Source organism: Magnolia sinica, chromosome 16 (assembly GCF_029962835.1).
Source record: "Magnolia sinica isolate HGM2019 chromosome 16, MsV1, whole genome shotgun sequence".
NCBI classification, from domain to species: domain Eukaryota; kingdom Viridiplantae; phylum Streptophyta; class Magnoliopsida; order Magnoliales; family Magnoliaceae; genus Magnolia; species Magnolia sinica.
The window spans coordinates 48574178-48587651 of record NC_080588.1 but is presented as its reverse complement, the minus strand read 5'-3'; the positions used below and the strand labels follow the sequence as shown (position 1 = coordinate 48587651).

The following is a 13474-nucleotide window of genomic DNA, read 5'->3' as shown; positions in this document are numbered from 1 at the left end:
CACATTGAAATAGACTAAAAACTGATCACGTCCGACCGATTTTTCGAGAAGAAATCATTGGACGGCGTGGATTTACTAAATCGACAGCGAATGGAGACCCGCCATCATCACAACGTAAGAATTACGCAGTCCCTATTTACGTAGGGACGTGCGTTCGCGCGTCCGGCCTTCCGTGGCCCACCACCGTTGATTGTATGGTCCACCTGGACCGTACACAAGCTCCAGGGGATGGGGATGACCCTAGCAAAGATTTCCTTTTGCTTCAATGCATGCCCACACAAGCAAATCTCATGTAAACGCAAGAATAAATGGTACAGTTAAAATCCTGATTGGTTGCACCAAACCAGAGTAGAAACGGTCATGTCTGACTGGTTTTCCATGCACAATCCAGTGGACAGACTGGATTTTTCATTTAACGCTGATCAGGGGCCCATCGACTTCAACAGCGTAAATTGTTATAGTTCGCACCGACTCCGCCTACCGTGCGAAAATCCAGCCGATTGTAGCTGTCCACGGGCTGTTTCCTTATGCGGAAGAACCATCCGACCGACCCTCCATGCGGTTATAAGGAAGACAGGAAGGAGAGAGCTGGAGGGGGGCTTGGTTGGAACGAGAAGACAGGAAGAGTAAAAGGAATTTTTCCCTTATTTTCTTTTTATTATTCTTCTTTGTTGTTATTTTTTCTTTCCTTATGACTCCTAAGGATTTTAGCCTAATCATGGTCGGCTAACCCTCTTAGCTAGGGCTAAGAGGTGAAGCCTGTAGCGAGATGGGAGATACTATGTCATGCTTTTAATTTTTGAACTGAATTTAATTTTAGTTGATTATTAAAGGAAGGTTTTTCTTAGTCTTTAATGGTCTGTTGTGACTGAAATTACAATGGGTTTGTAATGGCTTTGAATATTTCTTTTCCCTTTTGATGTTTATGATGTCAGGAAGCCCTGTTGTTCACCATCGTCTCCTGGGCATGGTTGGATGATGGTACCCTTTCTAACTTTCATGCACTATTGATTGGTTGGTAATTAGTTTAATCCTGTTGTTTACTTTGTCTCCTGGGCATGGTTCGATGATGGAATCCATTCTAATTCATATACTTTTCATCTTGTGAAGACTAGATCAAGTAAGTTCAGCTTGATTTCCATGATGCAGGCATAAGAGCTCCCTGATCCCTACAAGTGGATCCTCTGAATCCCTAGTTTCCTTCCTCTGAATTCCTTAAGTTTAGATTAATCTCTCACCATTATTCATCAATTTACATTGGATTTAGATTGCATCTTAGGCTAGTTCTATTTCTAATTAGTTTCAGATCACATACAAGTTTCGGTCCTTGTGGATTCGACCTCGGTCTTACCGAGTTTATTACTACATCACAACCCTATACTTAGGGAGTGAACAAGTTTTTGGCGCCGTTACCGGGGACTGACGGTTGCGATTCTCTAAAATTAATTAGGTTTAGAATTAATTTAAGATTAAGATTTTACTAACTTTAGGTTAAGGTTTTTCATTTTATTTTGTTTTTAGAAACTAACCTGTTTTCCTGATTTTGTAGGACCCTGACATGAGTTTCTAAAATTGGTAATTCCTTCCTAATTTCTCTACTTTTTTCACTTTTAAAATTAGGGTTTAAATTTTAGAAATCTTCTAATTCTAGTATTTTCCTATTTGTAGGAAATAGTTTATTTTTGAAAATTTTCCTCTTTTGTTTTTAGAAACTAGGTTAGTTATTTCCCTTTTCAGGGATTAACTTTCTATTTTTATTTTTATTTTTAGTAACTTTCTAATTTTAACTCTTTTAGAATCTAATTTTGTTTCCTAATTTATTTTTAGAATTTTTGTTTAGAAACTAACCTCCTTATTTCGTAGGCCTTTAAGATAGAAATTTCTAATTCGGTAAGCTCCTTCCCTACTTTCTATTTTTCAGTTCTCTTTTAGTGATTTACTTTCTAGTTTAGGACTTTCCTAATTTATTTTAGAAATTTTCACTTTCTTTTAGGAATTCCTTCTTTTAGAAATCAGTTCACTGCTATCTTTCTTTTAAAGGATTGTTCTTCTCCTTTTTAGAATCTAACTTATTTTGTTTTGTTTTTTAGGTCTTCAACTTAGGGCCTCCAATTTGGTAACTCCTTTCCAACCCTCTCTTTCTTTTTAAATTCTCTTTCTTGGGATTAGGTTTCAAATTTTAATTGAGGGCTGCGAGTGTTTCATGCCCAAGTGGGCCCGTGACGACACTCGACGTCTCTTGACTGAAGGAGGATTGATTGAGGGGTTGACTATCCATCGCAGGACTAGACACCACTCGAAATCCCCTGAGTTAATTGAAGTTATGGCTGAAGACCAACCTCCTCTACTTCCACCCAGGGTAGAGGATACCCAAGATGAGAACGAGGTGCATCAGGCACCCCCGCCTCGTACTTTACGAGATTATCTACAACCGGCGGGAGTGAGTATGCCCTCATGCATGATTTTTCCTGAAAACACAGGACAAATGGACATCAAGCCAGGACTTATCCAACTCCTTCCCAAATTCCATGGACTTGAATCAGAGAGTCCATATTTACATTTGAAAGAGTTCGATGAGATTATAGCTACATTATGTTTTCCTAATGTATCTGAAGATACAATTAGGCTGAAACTCTTTCCTTTTTCCTTAAAAGAGAAAGCTAAGACGTGGTTACATTCACTGCATCCTAGATCCATTGGCACATGGAACGACATGCAGAGGGAATTCATAAAAAAATTCTTCCCACATCATAAAACGATTACCCTCAGAAAAGCAATCATAAACTTTGCTCAACAGGAAGATGAAACATTCTTCCAATGTTGGGAAAGGTTCAAAGATTTGGTCAGTTCATGCCCACAACACGGATTTGAAACGTGGCGCATTACAAATTTTTTCTACGATGGACTGACATCTTTCATGCGCCAAATGGTCGAGACAATGTGTAATGGAGAGTTCATTAATAAAGATGTCGACGAGGTATGGGACTACCTCGACAGTCTGGCTGAAAAAATACAATTTTGGGACTATTACCCAAAATCAAACACCATGTCTAGGCTGACTCAATTAAAGGAGAAAGGTGGATTATATCTCTTGAAAGAAGATGATGATCTCAAGTGTAAAGTGACTACGCTCATAAGGAAAGTTGAGGCCATGAAAGGAAAGAAGGATAAGGTTAATAAAATTGTTTGCGGCATCTGTGATTGTAACATTCATACAACTAAAAATTGTCCTACAATACCTGCCTTTCGAGGAGTGTTGAATGAACAAGCTAATGCCGTAAACAACTATCAAAGACTTTTTACTGGACCTAACTCCAATACATACAATCCTGGTTGGAAAAATCATCCAAACTTTAGTTGGAGGAATGGATAAACGGCTACTCTCAAGGTTTCTTCAATCAAAATCCAAATCAAGTGAAACCTCAAGAGGAACCGGTTCAAAATTCCATACAAGAGCTGGCTCAGGCAATGCAGGGAATTACAAATTTTATGCAAAAGATAGATTCTCGTATGACGGTTATAGAAAAGGGGATGCTTCCTGCACAACCTCTCCCCAATCTTAAACCGCAGTACGAGATTAATGATCATAGCTCTTCAAATCAGATGGGGCACGCTAAATCCATCACCACTCTTAGGAGTGGAAAGATCATTGATAAAACTCTTCCGGTTAGGCCCGAAAAGCCTCACGAACCAGAAGAGGACAACAATGATGGATCCAGTGATGCTCCACAAAAATTAGAACCGGAACTTCTAGAGAAGCCAGTTGTTCCGTTCCCCCAACAATTGGTTTCACTAAAACCTCTCTCTAACTCTCAGGATATTCTAGAGGTGTTGAAACAAGTGAAAGTCAACATTCCTCTACTTGATGTCGTGAAACAGATTCCTTCATATGCCAAATTTCTGAAAGACTTATGCACGACCAAAAGACGACAAAGTATTCAAAAGAAAATTTTCTTTACTGAGAAAGTGAGTACTATCCTAAAGCAAGACGTGCCACAGAAATTCAAAGATCCTGGTAGCCCAACCATATCATGTGTAATCGGGAACCATCGAATTGATCACGCACTTCTTGACTTAGGAGCGAGCGTCAATCTGATTCCCTACTCGGTATACAAACAGTTAGGTTTGGGTGAATTAAAACTCACCCTAACCACACTACAACTTACTGATCGCTCTGTTCGTGTACCAAGAGGGATAATTGAGGATGTGTTGGTCCAAGTTAATAGATTTTACTACCCTGTAGATTTTATCATCCTGGACACTGAACCCATCAATAACATAAGCACTCAGATCCCCGTCATTCTTGGCCGCCCATTCCTTGCCACTTCAAACGCAATTATCAATTACAGGAATGGTGTCATGACTATGTCTTTTGGGAATATGACATTGAAGTCAAACATCTTTTTCAATAACAGCAGAAACTTAGAGGAGGATGACAATTTCCACGACATTAACATGATTGACTCTTTAGTGGAAGATACGACACCTCTAACCTTATCCTCTGACTCTCTAGAGACGTGTCTGGCCCACTCTCATGATTTTGATGATGACATGATTAGGGAGACGTGCGCCTTGCCTGATACTACACCGGTACTTGAAGTTAACCGGTGGAGGCCACAATTTGAAGAATTGCCACAAACCGATGTAGTGCCTCTACCGTCTAATCTTAAGCCGCCGAAGCTTGATCTAAAACCTTTGCCTTCTGATTTAAAATATGCTTATTTAGGTCAAGATGAGACATACCCGGTGGTGATCTCTGCCCACCTGGAGAAAGAACAGGAGAGTATGCTCATATCTACTCTCATTGAGCATAAAGGAGCCCTGGGATGGACGATAGCGGACCTCAAGGGAATCGATCCCTCGATTTGTACTCACCGCATATATCTTAAGGATAATGCAAAAACTGCTCGGCAACCACAACTAAACTAAATCCAAACATGAAGAAAGTGGTTAAGGCCGAGGTTCTTAAACTATTGGACGTGGGTATTATATACCCTATATCTGATAGTCAATGGGTGAGTCCAACTCAAGTGGTCCCTAAGAAGTCCGAAATCACTATCATAGCCAATGCTAATAATGAACTCGTGCCAACTAGAGTCACTACTGGTTGGAGAATGTGCATTGACTACAGGAAGTTGAATACCGTCACGAGGAAAGACCACTTTCCTTTATCATTCATTGATCAGATCCTGGAAGGGTTAGCTGGTCATTCCTATTACAGTTTCCTTGACGGGTATTCGGGCTACAACCAGATAGAGATAGCCCCTGAAGACCAGGAAAAGACCACATTTACATGTCCCTACGACACCTTTGCTTATCGAAGGATGCCATTCAGACTATGTAATGCCCCTGCCACCTTTCAGCGATGTATGCTTAGTATGTTTTCTGACATGGTGGGGCAATATCTAGAGGTCTTCATGGACGATTTCTCTGTTTACGGTCCATCTTTCAGCAAGTGCTTGAAAAGTCTTAAATGTGTGCTGGAAATATGTGAAGAAAAGAACTTGGTACTTAATTGGGAGAAGTGTCATTTCATGGTTCAGAAGGGAATTGTCCTTAGGCATATCATCTCATCCAAAGGAATCGAGGTAGATAAGGCAAAAATCGATCTTATCTCTAACCTACCGCCACGCAAGAACATCAGAGACATGCGATCCTTCTTAGGACACGCAGGATTTTACAGGCGATTCATAAAGGACTTTAGTCTCCTCTCTCGTCCTTTATGTAATCTTCTTCAAAAGGATGCTCCGTACGAGTGGACTGAGCAATGCCAGGAAGCTTTCACCAAGCTTAAGGGCACGTTAACTACTGCACCTATCATGCAGCCACCCGACTGGGGCCTTCCTTTTGAGCTTATGTGCAACGCTTCTGATTATGCTCTTGGAGCGGTTCTAGGCCAGAGAAAAGATAAGAGGCCCTACGTCATTCATTACGCAAGTAGAACTCTAAATTCTGCCCAGGTGAACTACTCGACTACGGAAAAGGAACTCTTAGCTGTAGTGTTCGCCTTGGACAAATTTAGGTCCTACTTGATCGGATCCAAGATCATTATCTACACAGATCATGCGGCACTTAAGTATCTTCTTTCTAAGAATGATTCTAAGCCCCGTTTGATACGATGGATCCTTCTACTCCAAGAATTTGATTTGGAAATTAAAGATAAAAAGAGAGTAGAGAACGTAGTGGCCGATCACCTTTCTCGCCTTAATACCTCTGATTCCCTTGAGACGACCCACATCAACGACATGTTCCCTGATGAACAACTGTTCAAAGTCTCCCATTCACCTTGGTTCGCTGATATTGCTAATTATCTTGCTACAGGTGCCATACCGACACAGTGGACTGCGCAAGATAAGAAGAAATTCTTTCTCGACCATCGCATGGTCATTAAATTCCTAAAAGAAAACATCCTTTCTCGATTCGGAATGCCTCGAGCCATCATTAGTGATGAGGGCTTACACTTTTGTAATAAACCATTTGAGAGCTTAATGAAGAAATACGGTATCTCTCATAGGGTGAGCACCCCGTACCACCCACAGACAAGTGGGCAAGCTGAGATTTCTAATAGGAAAATTAAACACATTTTGAAAAAAACGGTTAACCCTGATCATAAGGATTGGTCAATCCAATTGACCGATGCTTTATGGGCATACCGTACTGCTTTTAAAACCCCTATTGGAATGTCTCCCTTTAGACTTGTTTATGGGAAAGCTTGTCACTTGCCTATAGAGTTGGAACATAAAGCATACTGGGCAATCAAAAATCTTAATTTCAATCTGGACAATGCTGGCTCGTAACGCAAACTTCAATTGAATGAACTTGAGGAAATCCGGAATGATGCGTACGATAATTCGAGAATTTACAAGGACAAGATGAAAGCATTTCATGACCAACACATTTTGCAAAAATCATTCACGCCTGGTCAGAAGGTCCTTTTGTACAATTCTCGATTACATCTCTTTCCGGGTAAGCTTCGATCTCGTTGGACCGGCCCTTATATTGTTGTTACTGTTTTTTCTTATGGGGCCGTTAAGATAAGAGATCCCGACAATGGCAAGGAGTTTAAAGTCAATAGACATTGATTGAAACCATTTGTCGAGAAATTTGATTCAGAGGACATGTCCATGCCCCTGACTGCTCCTGTTTACCAGGATTGATCTCCTAGTCTGATAGAGGTATAGGTAGGTTTATCGCTTTCATAGGACTAGGGTAGCTCTTTTCTTGTCTGGCTGAAGACGGTAAACTTAGCGCTCCTGGAAGGTAACCCAGTTCTTCATTTTATTTCATTTTTATCATTAGTTAGTTCAATGTTTGTGGTAACATTGCTACAAACCCTCATGAGACTACAACTCGTCCACTAGGGGTAACCTAGGGGTTTAAAGGCTTGTTACATACGCTAAATGCAATCGAGAGCACCTACGAAAGTGGTATAGGTAGGATTTTATTTTTGTTATTTTTGTGTTGCCTTCTCTCCCGTGCTGACCGACGCCCATACTGCGATTTCTTGGAAAGTGTCTCTCGATTCATCATCCAGGTACTATCTTCCCATCACTTCATATTTACTTTTCGTTGTCCCAAGTGTATTGCACGCTCATATCTTTTACATTGAGGACAATGTAGATTTTAGGTTGGGGGTGGGAGATTAGGTGACTTAATCAGCATTTTCTTGGTCGTCTTGAACAAAAATTGTGAAATTTTTTTAATTTTTTTAATTTTTCTGGACTTTCTTGTGAATTCGAAGGGATTTTGACAGCCATTTAGGGCACTTGGAATTTCAAGATACATGATGTTGGGAATTTAAGATGCTTGGATTCAGTATCTGTTGGATTGCATAATTAAGTTTGAATTGTTAATCCAGAATTAGAAGTTGTACACTATGATTGAGTTATGATCTCACATGTCACATCTCGCTTTCACATTAAGGTCTCAGTTTGATATTGAGGGATTTACTTGGTACTCACTAAGCATGAAAGGAACCGGCCTGAGAAAATTGAAAGGATTGGGTGAACAATCTTCACCATGGGTTTGCTCCCTATAGGTGAAGGTTTGATTTCCCAAAGTAGCCGACGGAAAGGGGTGGGCAATGGTCTTCATCATAGGTTTGCTCCCTATAGGTGAAGATTTGATTCCTCCCCTTGGCGGTATTTTAATGAAAAAAAAATAATATATCAAAGATGATCCGTGAGGAAAGTTTTAGTTATTATGAATTATCTTAGTGTTTACCGATAATATCATGAATTTAAGAAGTGAACCTTAATGATAAGCCGAGATTACACGATACACCCATGGAATTTAATATTTAGAATCGTTCTAATTAATGGATTAATATTTGAGCTTGATTATGAAGTTTACCGTGAACCTGATTTCAGGAGAAAGTATCGCCAACATTCATGAATCTTAGAATTCGAGTATCTGAATTGTTTTCATAAATCTCTTGAGTTTGTAGAAATTGTCCTGTAATTCTCAATTTATTTTTCGCATACTTTGCTCAGGACTAGCAAGATGCTTGTTGGGGGTTGTGTTGAGGGTCAAATATTGCATATCAGACCCTATTATTGCCTGGATTTTCAAACATGATACTGTTTAACGGCCCGATTTAAATCGTGTTTGTGTTGCAGGGCGTGTTTATGAGCTTGAATGGGAAATGATACTAAAAGCAAGGATTTAATGCTCAGACATCACCAAGGCATTGGACGGGAACAATATTGAGGTTTTACACGCCAGAGATCGAAGAATTCCAGCCACTCATCCTAAATGGGCCTGAAAAGTATCCAGATGTCAAGATCACAGGGTTTCCACCATCTGTTCAGCTCGAAACTTCATACATGTGATGGGGATCATAATTAACTGTACATATTAAATTTCAGCCATTGAAGATCTCAGAAAGTGGGCCAACGGATAGATCAGCCCATTAAACTCCAATTTGGGGCCCACTTGATAACAGGATATGCTTCAATTTTGGTATCAACCTCTTAAATAGGAAGGCAAAACGAATGGATGGATTGGATTTGGCAAAATCATCACGGTGGAACCCGTACGTGATGCATGTACATCATGCACATCAACACCCGCGCCGCATCAGAATCAGGAAACGGGTTAGCAGACGCTGACCCGATTTTCTTCTTAAAACACGAAAATCTCCGTGTTCTGCTTCGCAACAAGGAAGTCGCGGTCGACGTCAGTGGCCACCACCGTGCATAAAAGGTCCAATCCGGACCGTCCAGGACATTCATATGGCTCATGCCACGCAGGCCTAGATGGAGAAATTTTACAACATAATCGGAGATTGGGTTTCGATCGTCCAAATAGAAAACGGACGGTGACTTGAAAGATAACGTGGGCCACATTGAAACAGACTAAAAACTGATCACGTCCGACCGGTTTTTCGAGAAGAAATCATTGGACGGCATGGATTTACTAAATCGACAGTGAATGGAGGCCCGCCATCATCACAGCATAAGAATTACGCAGTCCTTGTTTACGCAGGGACGTCCGTTCGCGCATCCGGCCTTCCGTGGCCCACCACCGTTGATTGTATGGTCCATCTGGACCGTACACATGCTCCAGGGGATGGGGATAACCCCAGCTAAGATTTCCTTTTGCTTCAATGCATGCCCACCTAGGCAAATCTCATGTAAACGCAAGAATAAACGGTATAGTTAAAATCCTGATTGGTTGCACCAAACCAGAGTAGAAACGATCATGTCTGACTGGTTTTCCGTGCACAATCCAGTGGACGGACTGGATTTTTCATTTAACGCTAATCAGGGGCCCACCGACTTCAACAGCGTAAATTGTTATAGTTCGCACCGACTCCGCCTGTCGTGCGAAAATCCCGCCGATTGTAGCTGTCCACGGGCTGTTTCCTTGTGCGGAAGAACCATCCGACCAACCCTTCATGCGGTTATAAGGAAGACAGGAAGGAGAGAGCTGAGGGGGGCTTGGTTGGAACGAGAAGACAAGAAGAGTAAAAGGAATTTTTCCCTTATTTTCTTTTTATTATTCTTCTTTGCTGTTATTTTTTCTTTCCTTATGACTCCTAAGGATTTTAGCCTAATCATGGTCGGCTAACCCTCTTAGCTAGGGCTAAGAGGTGAAGCCTGTAGCGAGATGGGAGATACTATGTCATGCTTTTAATTTTTGAACTGAATTTAATTTTAGTTGATTATTAAAGAAAGGTTTTTCTTAGTCTTTAATAGTCTGTTGTGACTGAAATTACGATGGGTTTATAATGGCTTTGAATATTTCTTTTCCCTTTTGATGTTTATGATGTCAGGAAGCCCTGTTGTTCACCATCGTCTTCTGGGCATGGTTGGATGATGGTACCCTTTCTAACTTTCATGCACTATTGATTGGTTAGTAATTAGTTTAATCCTGTTGTTTACTTTGTCTTCTGGGCATGGTTAGATGATGGAATCCATTCTAATTCATATACTTTTCATCTTGTGAAGACTAGATCAAGTAAGTTCAGCTTGATTTCCATGATGCAGGCATAAAAGCTCCCTGATCCCTACAAGTGGATCCTCTGAATCCCTAGTTTCCTTCCTTTGAATTCCTTAAGTTTAGATTAATCTCTCACCATTATTCATCAATTTACATTGGATTTAGATTGCATCTTAGGCTAGTTTTATTTCTAATTAGTTTCAGATCACGTACAAGTTTCAGTCCCTGTGGATTCGACCTCGGTCTTACCGAGTTTATTACTACATCACAACCCTATACTTGGGGAGTGAATAGGTCCGCGTCCAATGAATGGATGGTTAGGATATAACATGTACCTTATGGTGGGATCCACCGTCCTCGTGGCTGGACAGTGTGGATCTCACACGCCACATAGTGGGCCATAAAACCTGCTGACGTAAGTCAGTAACTATATAGTTGCACGGTACATCAGCCATTCTGCATCCACTATCCATGGATTGGACGGTGTGGATGTAATACATCAATAGAAGGCAAGTCCCACGTGGATATGGCTCACCCGTTTTAGATCAGCTAACATTTGTATTTTTCCCTTCAACCAGCCTTGTCTAGACAGGCAGCTGGCTTGCCTGCTGCACAGGTAGCAAAGGTGGGCCCCACGTATGGACGGCATGGATAAAATACATGTATCATCAGGTGGGCCACACATCAAAGAGAGAGAGAGAGGGAGAGAGATAGAGAGAAACGTGAAGGGGAGGGACCTCGCTATTATTGGGCCCTCCCTTATACAATGCATACATCAAGTGGGTCTCACAACAAGGATACGGGCCTTACACTTGGTGTATGTGAAATGAGAATGAGATATGAGCTATTTATAGTCTCCCCACCCAGTTTTCTAGTAACTCTTGGTAATCCTAGGGGCAAAATATAGTTGAATGGCTAGGATTGGAGATTACTACATAGTATCATCTTAGATGCCCCTCAACCACATGCTTAAGGTTCAAGAAAGGAGAAGCCCACATGCTTGAGGAATGTTGCCCAAAAGAGGGAGAGTACCACATGGCCGGTGGAAACCTGGCTACCGTTGGTCCTCACTTAGACTCCCTAATTTAGCAGGCGACATCTTCTAAACGTGTGGAGGCTCTGCTGTAAAGTTGATTTTAAGATTCTAGGATGAAGGTTGGATTGTCCATCCATCAATTCAAATTCTATCAACTTATCAACTTGAGGTGGGGTGTCTATAGGCTCACCTTAATATGGGCCACCTATCGTTATAACTCCCCTTTGATGTGGACCGTCCATCATGTGGGGCCTGTACGTCTTCAATATTGATTGTCCATCATGTGAGCCCCACCTTCAATCTGGGTCATCCATCATGGAGGGCTTGCCTTGGATGTAGGCCATTTATCATTAAAGGCCAACCTTCGATGTGGACTGTGCATAATTTGGGGCCCATTAAATATCCATTGCCCATCATGCGGTGCCAACCTTTGATATGGACAGTCCATCATGTAGGCCCCTCCTTTGAAGTGGTTTGTTTGTTATACTAACATGCTTTGGATTTGGGCTATGTATCATTAGGGGCAACCTTTAATGTAGACCATTCATTATTCCTTTGATAAGGACCGTGAGAGAGAACTTCCTTGACATGTCACTACAAGAAAAGGGGGTTTTAGCCTCGGTTCAAAACTGTGGCTAAAAAGGTTAAAAACAGAGGTTAAAGCCTTTAGCTTCAGTTTTGCCTCAGTTATTCAAACCGATGTTGAAACCCCTGTGGCTAAAGGCTTTAGCCTCAGTTTTAGCAACTGAGGCTAAAATGACTCTTATAGCCTCGATTCTTCAAGTGAGGCTAAAAACCTTTTTAGTTTCAATTTTCTCGAAATGAGGCTAAATCAAACTTTTAGCCTCCATTGTTTTCAACTAAGACTAAATCTGAATTTTAACCTCAATTGCCTCCAATCGAAGCTAAATCTAGTTTTAACCTCGGTTCTCAACAATCGAGGCTAAAGCCTTTAGCCACGGGAATTTCAACCTTGGTTATCAATAACCGAGGCTAAATTCAAGCCTCAGTTACAAATTGAGGCTAAAAACGGTTTTTTTATATATATATAAATATTTATTTAAACTACTAATGCATTTTCAATCCACTCATGAAACAATCAATCATGAAAGCCACAATACCAACAAAACAGTTAACAATAGTCTATTTAAAGTTTAACTCAATCAAACTGTTACACAACACTAGGTTCCACAAATAATACAAAGTCATGGTTGTGCCTGTCATCACCGGTGCCGTCGTGCTTGGTGGACCCTGAGATAACACTACTCATCCATCTTCTGCTGCTTCCAGGCCAACGTCATCATTGCCTCCACCAGCATTCTCCATTCGAATTGTGCGTAGCAGGCCCTGCAACCTCAACAGGTAGTTGTGGTCTGCTGGCTGCAACACATGAAATGAAACTCTCAAACAAGAAATGAAATGCAGATGGATGTGTGTAGGGAAAGGAAAGAAAGTAGAATTGAGAGTTGGAAGTGCTGGAAAGGAAACCCAAAAGGAGGATCCAATAACGAGTGAGAAAACAGACAAGATGTGGATTATAGTACATTCTCACTAACCCGGATTTTCTTAATGCGGTGGACCTCATCAGGTCCATGTTGCAGACTCTCAGCCTGTAGAAATTGATAAAAACCAAGATGAGGCAGGGGAAATAAACTTATGCAGTGTAACATAAGACTTTTATCCTATGAAAGACAATGCATCATAAGATATTCATTCTTCAAAAGAAATTGATATGACCTTCTTTTTCTGATCCAAGCTATGCTTTTCCACCATCTACCTCGGGTAACAAGCCAATCCACATCTATAAAATCAAAGGGTAGAGAAGAAATTTAATCAGGCATGAAAATGGAAGGGTCAAAACCTGCAAGCCTGTAACGACCTTGGAATTTTTGTGCTAATCTTTCCTTAAGTAGTTGTTTTTGGGGTAATTAGCGCTTTACTTGATTGCTTGTGAAATTCGCATCAATCACTTTAAATTGTATCTGCATGGCTCTA

General features: G+C 40.9%; 1 long non-coding RNA gene and 1 other non-coding gene across 3 annotated transcripts; both read right to left on the bottom strand.

The window, feature by feature from the left end:
• Nucleotides 1–2761: 2761 nt before the first annotated feature.
• LOC131229985 (small nucleolar RNA R71) lies at nucleotides 2762–2868 on the bottom strand. The gene has a single exon (XR_009163717.1). It is a non-coding gene; the product is annotated as a small nucleolar RNA R71 (small nucleolar RNA).
• A 9702-nt stretch (nucleotides 2869–12570) lies between these two features.
• On the bottom strand, nucleotides 12571–13246 carry LOC131229159 (uncharacterized). 2 transcript variants are annotated; one of them, XR_009163193.1, is made up of 3 exons: nucleotides 13217–13246; nucleotides 13036–13089; nucleotides 12571–12859 (listed from the first exon to the last, which is right to left on the bottom strand). It is a non-coding gene; the product is annotated as an uncharacterized LOC131229159 (long non-coding RNA). The 2 variants fall into 2 exon arrangements; XR_009163192.1 differs by lacking the exon at nucleotides 13217–13246 and having other exon boundaries at nucleotides 13036–13210.
• Nucleotides 13247–13474: the final 228 nt, after the last annotated feature.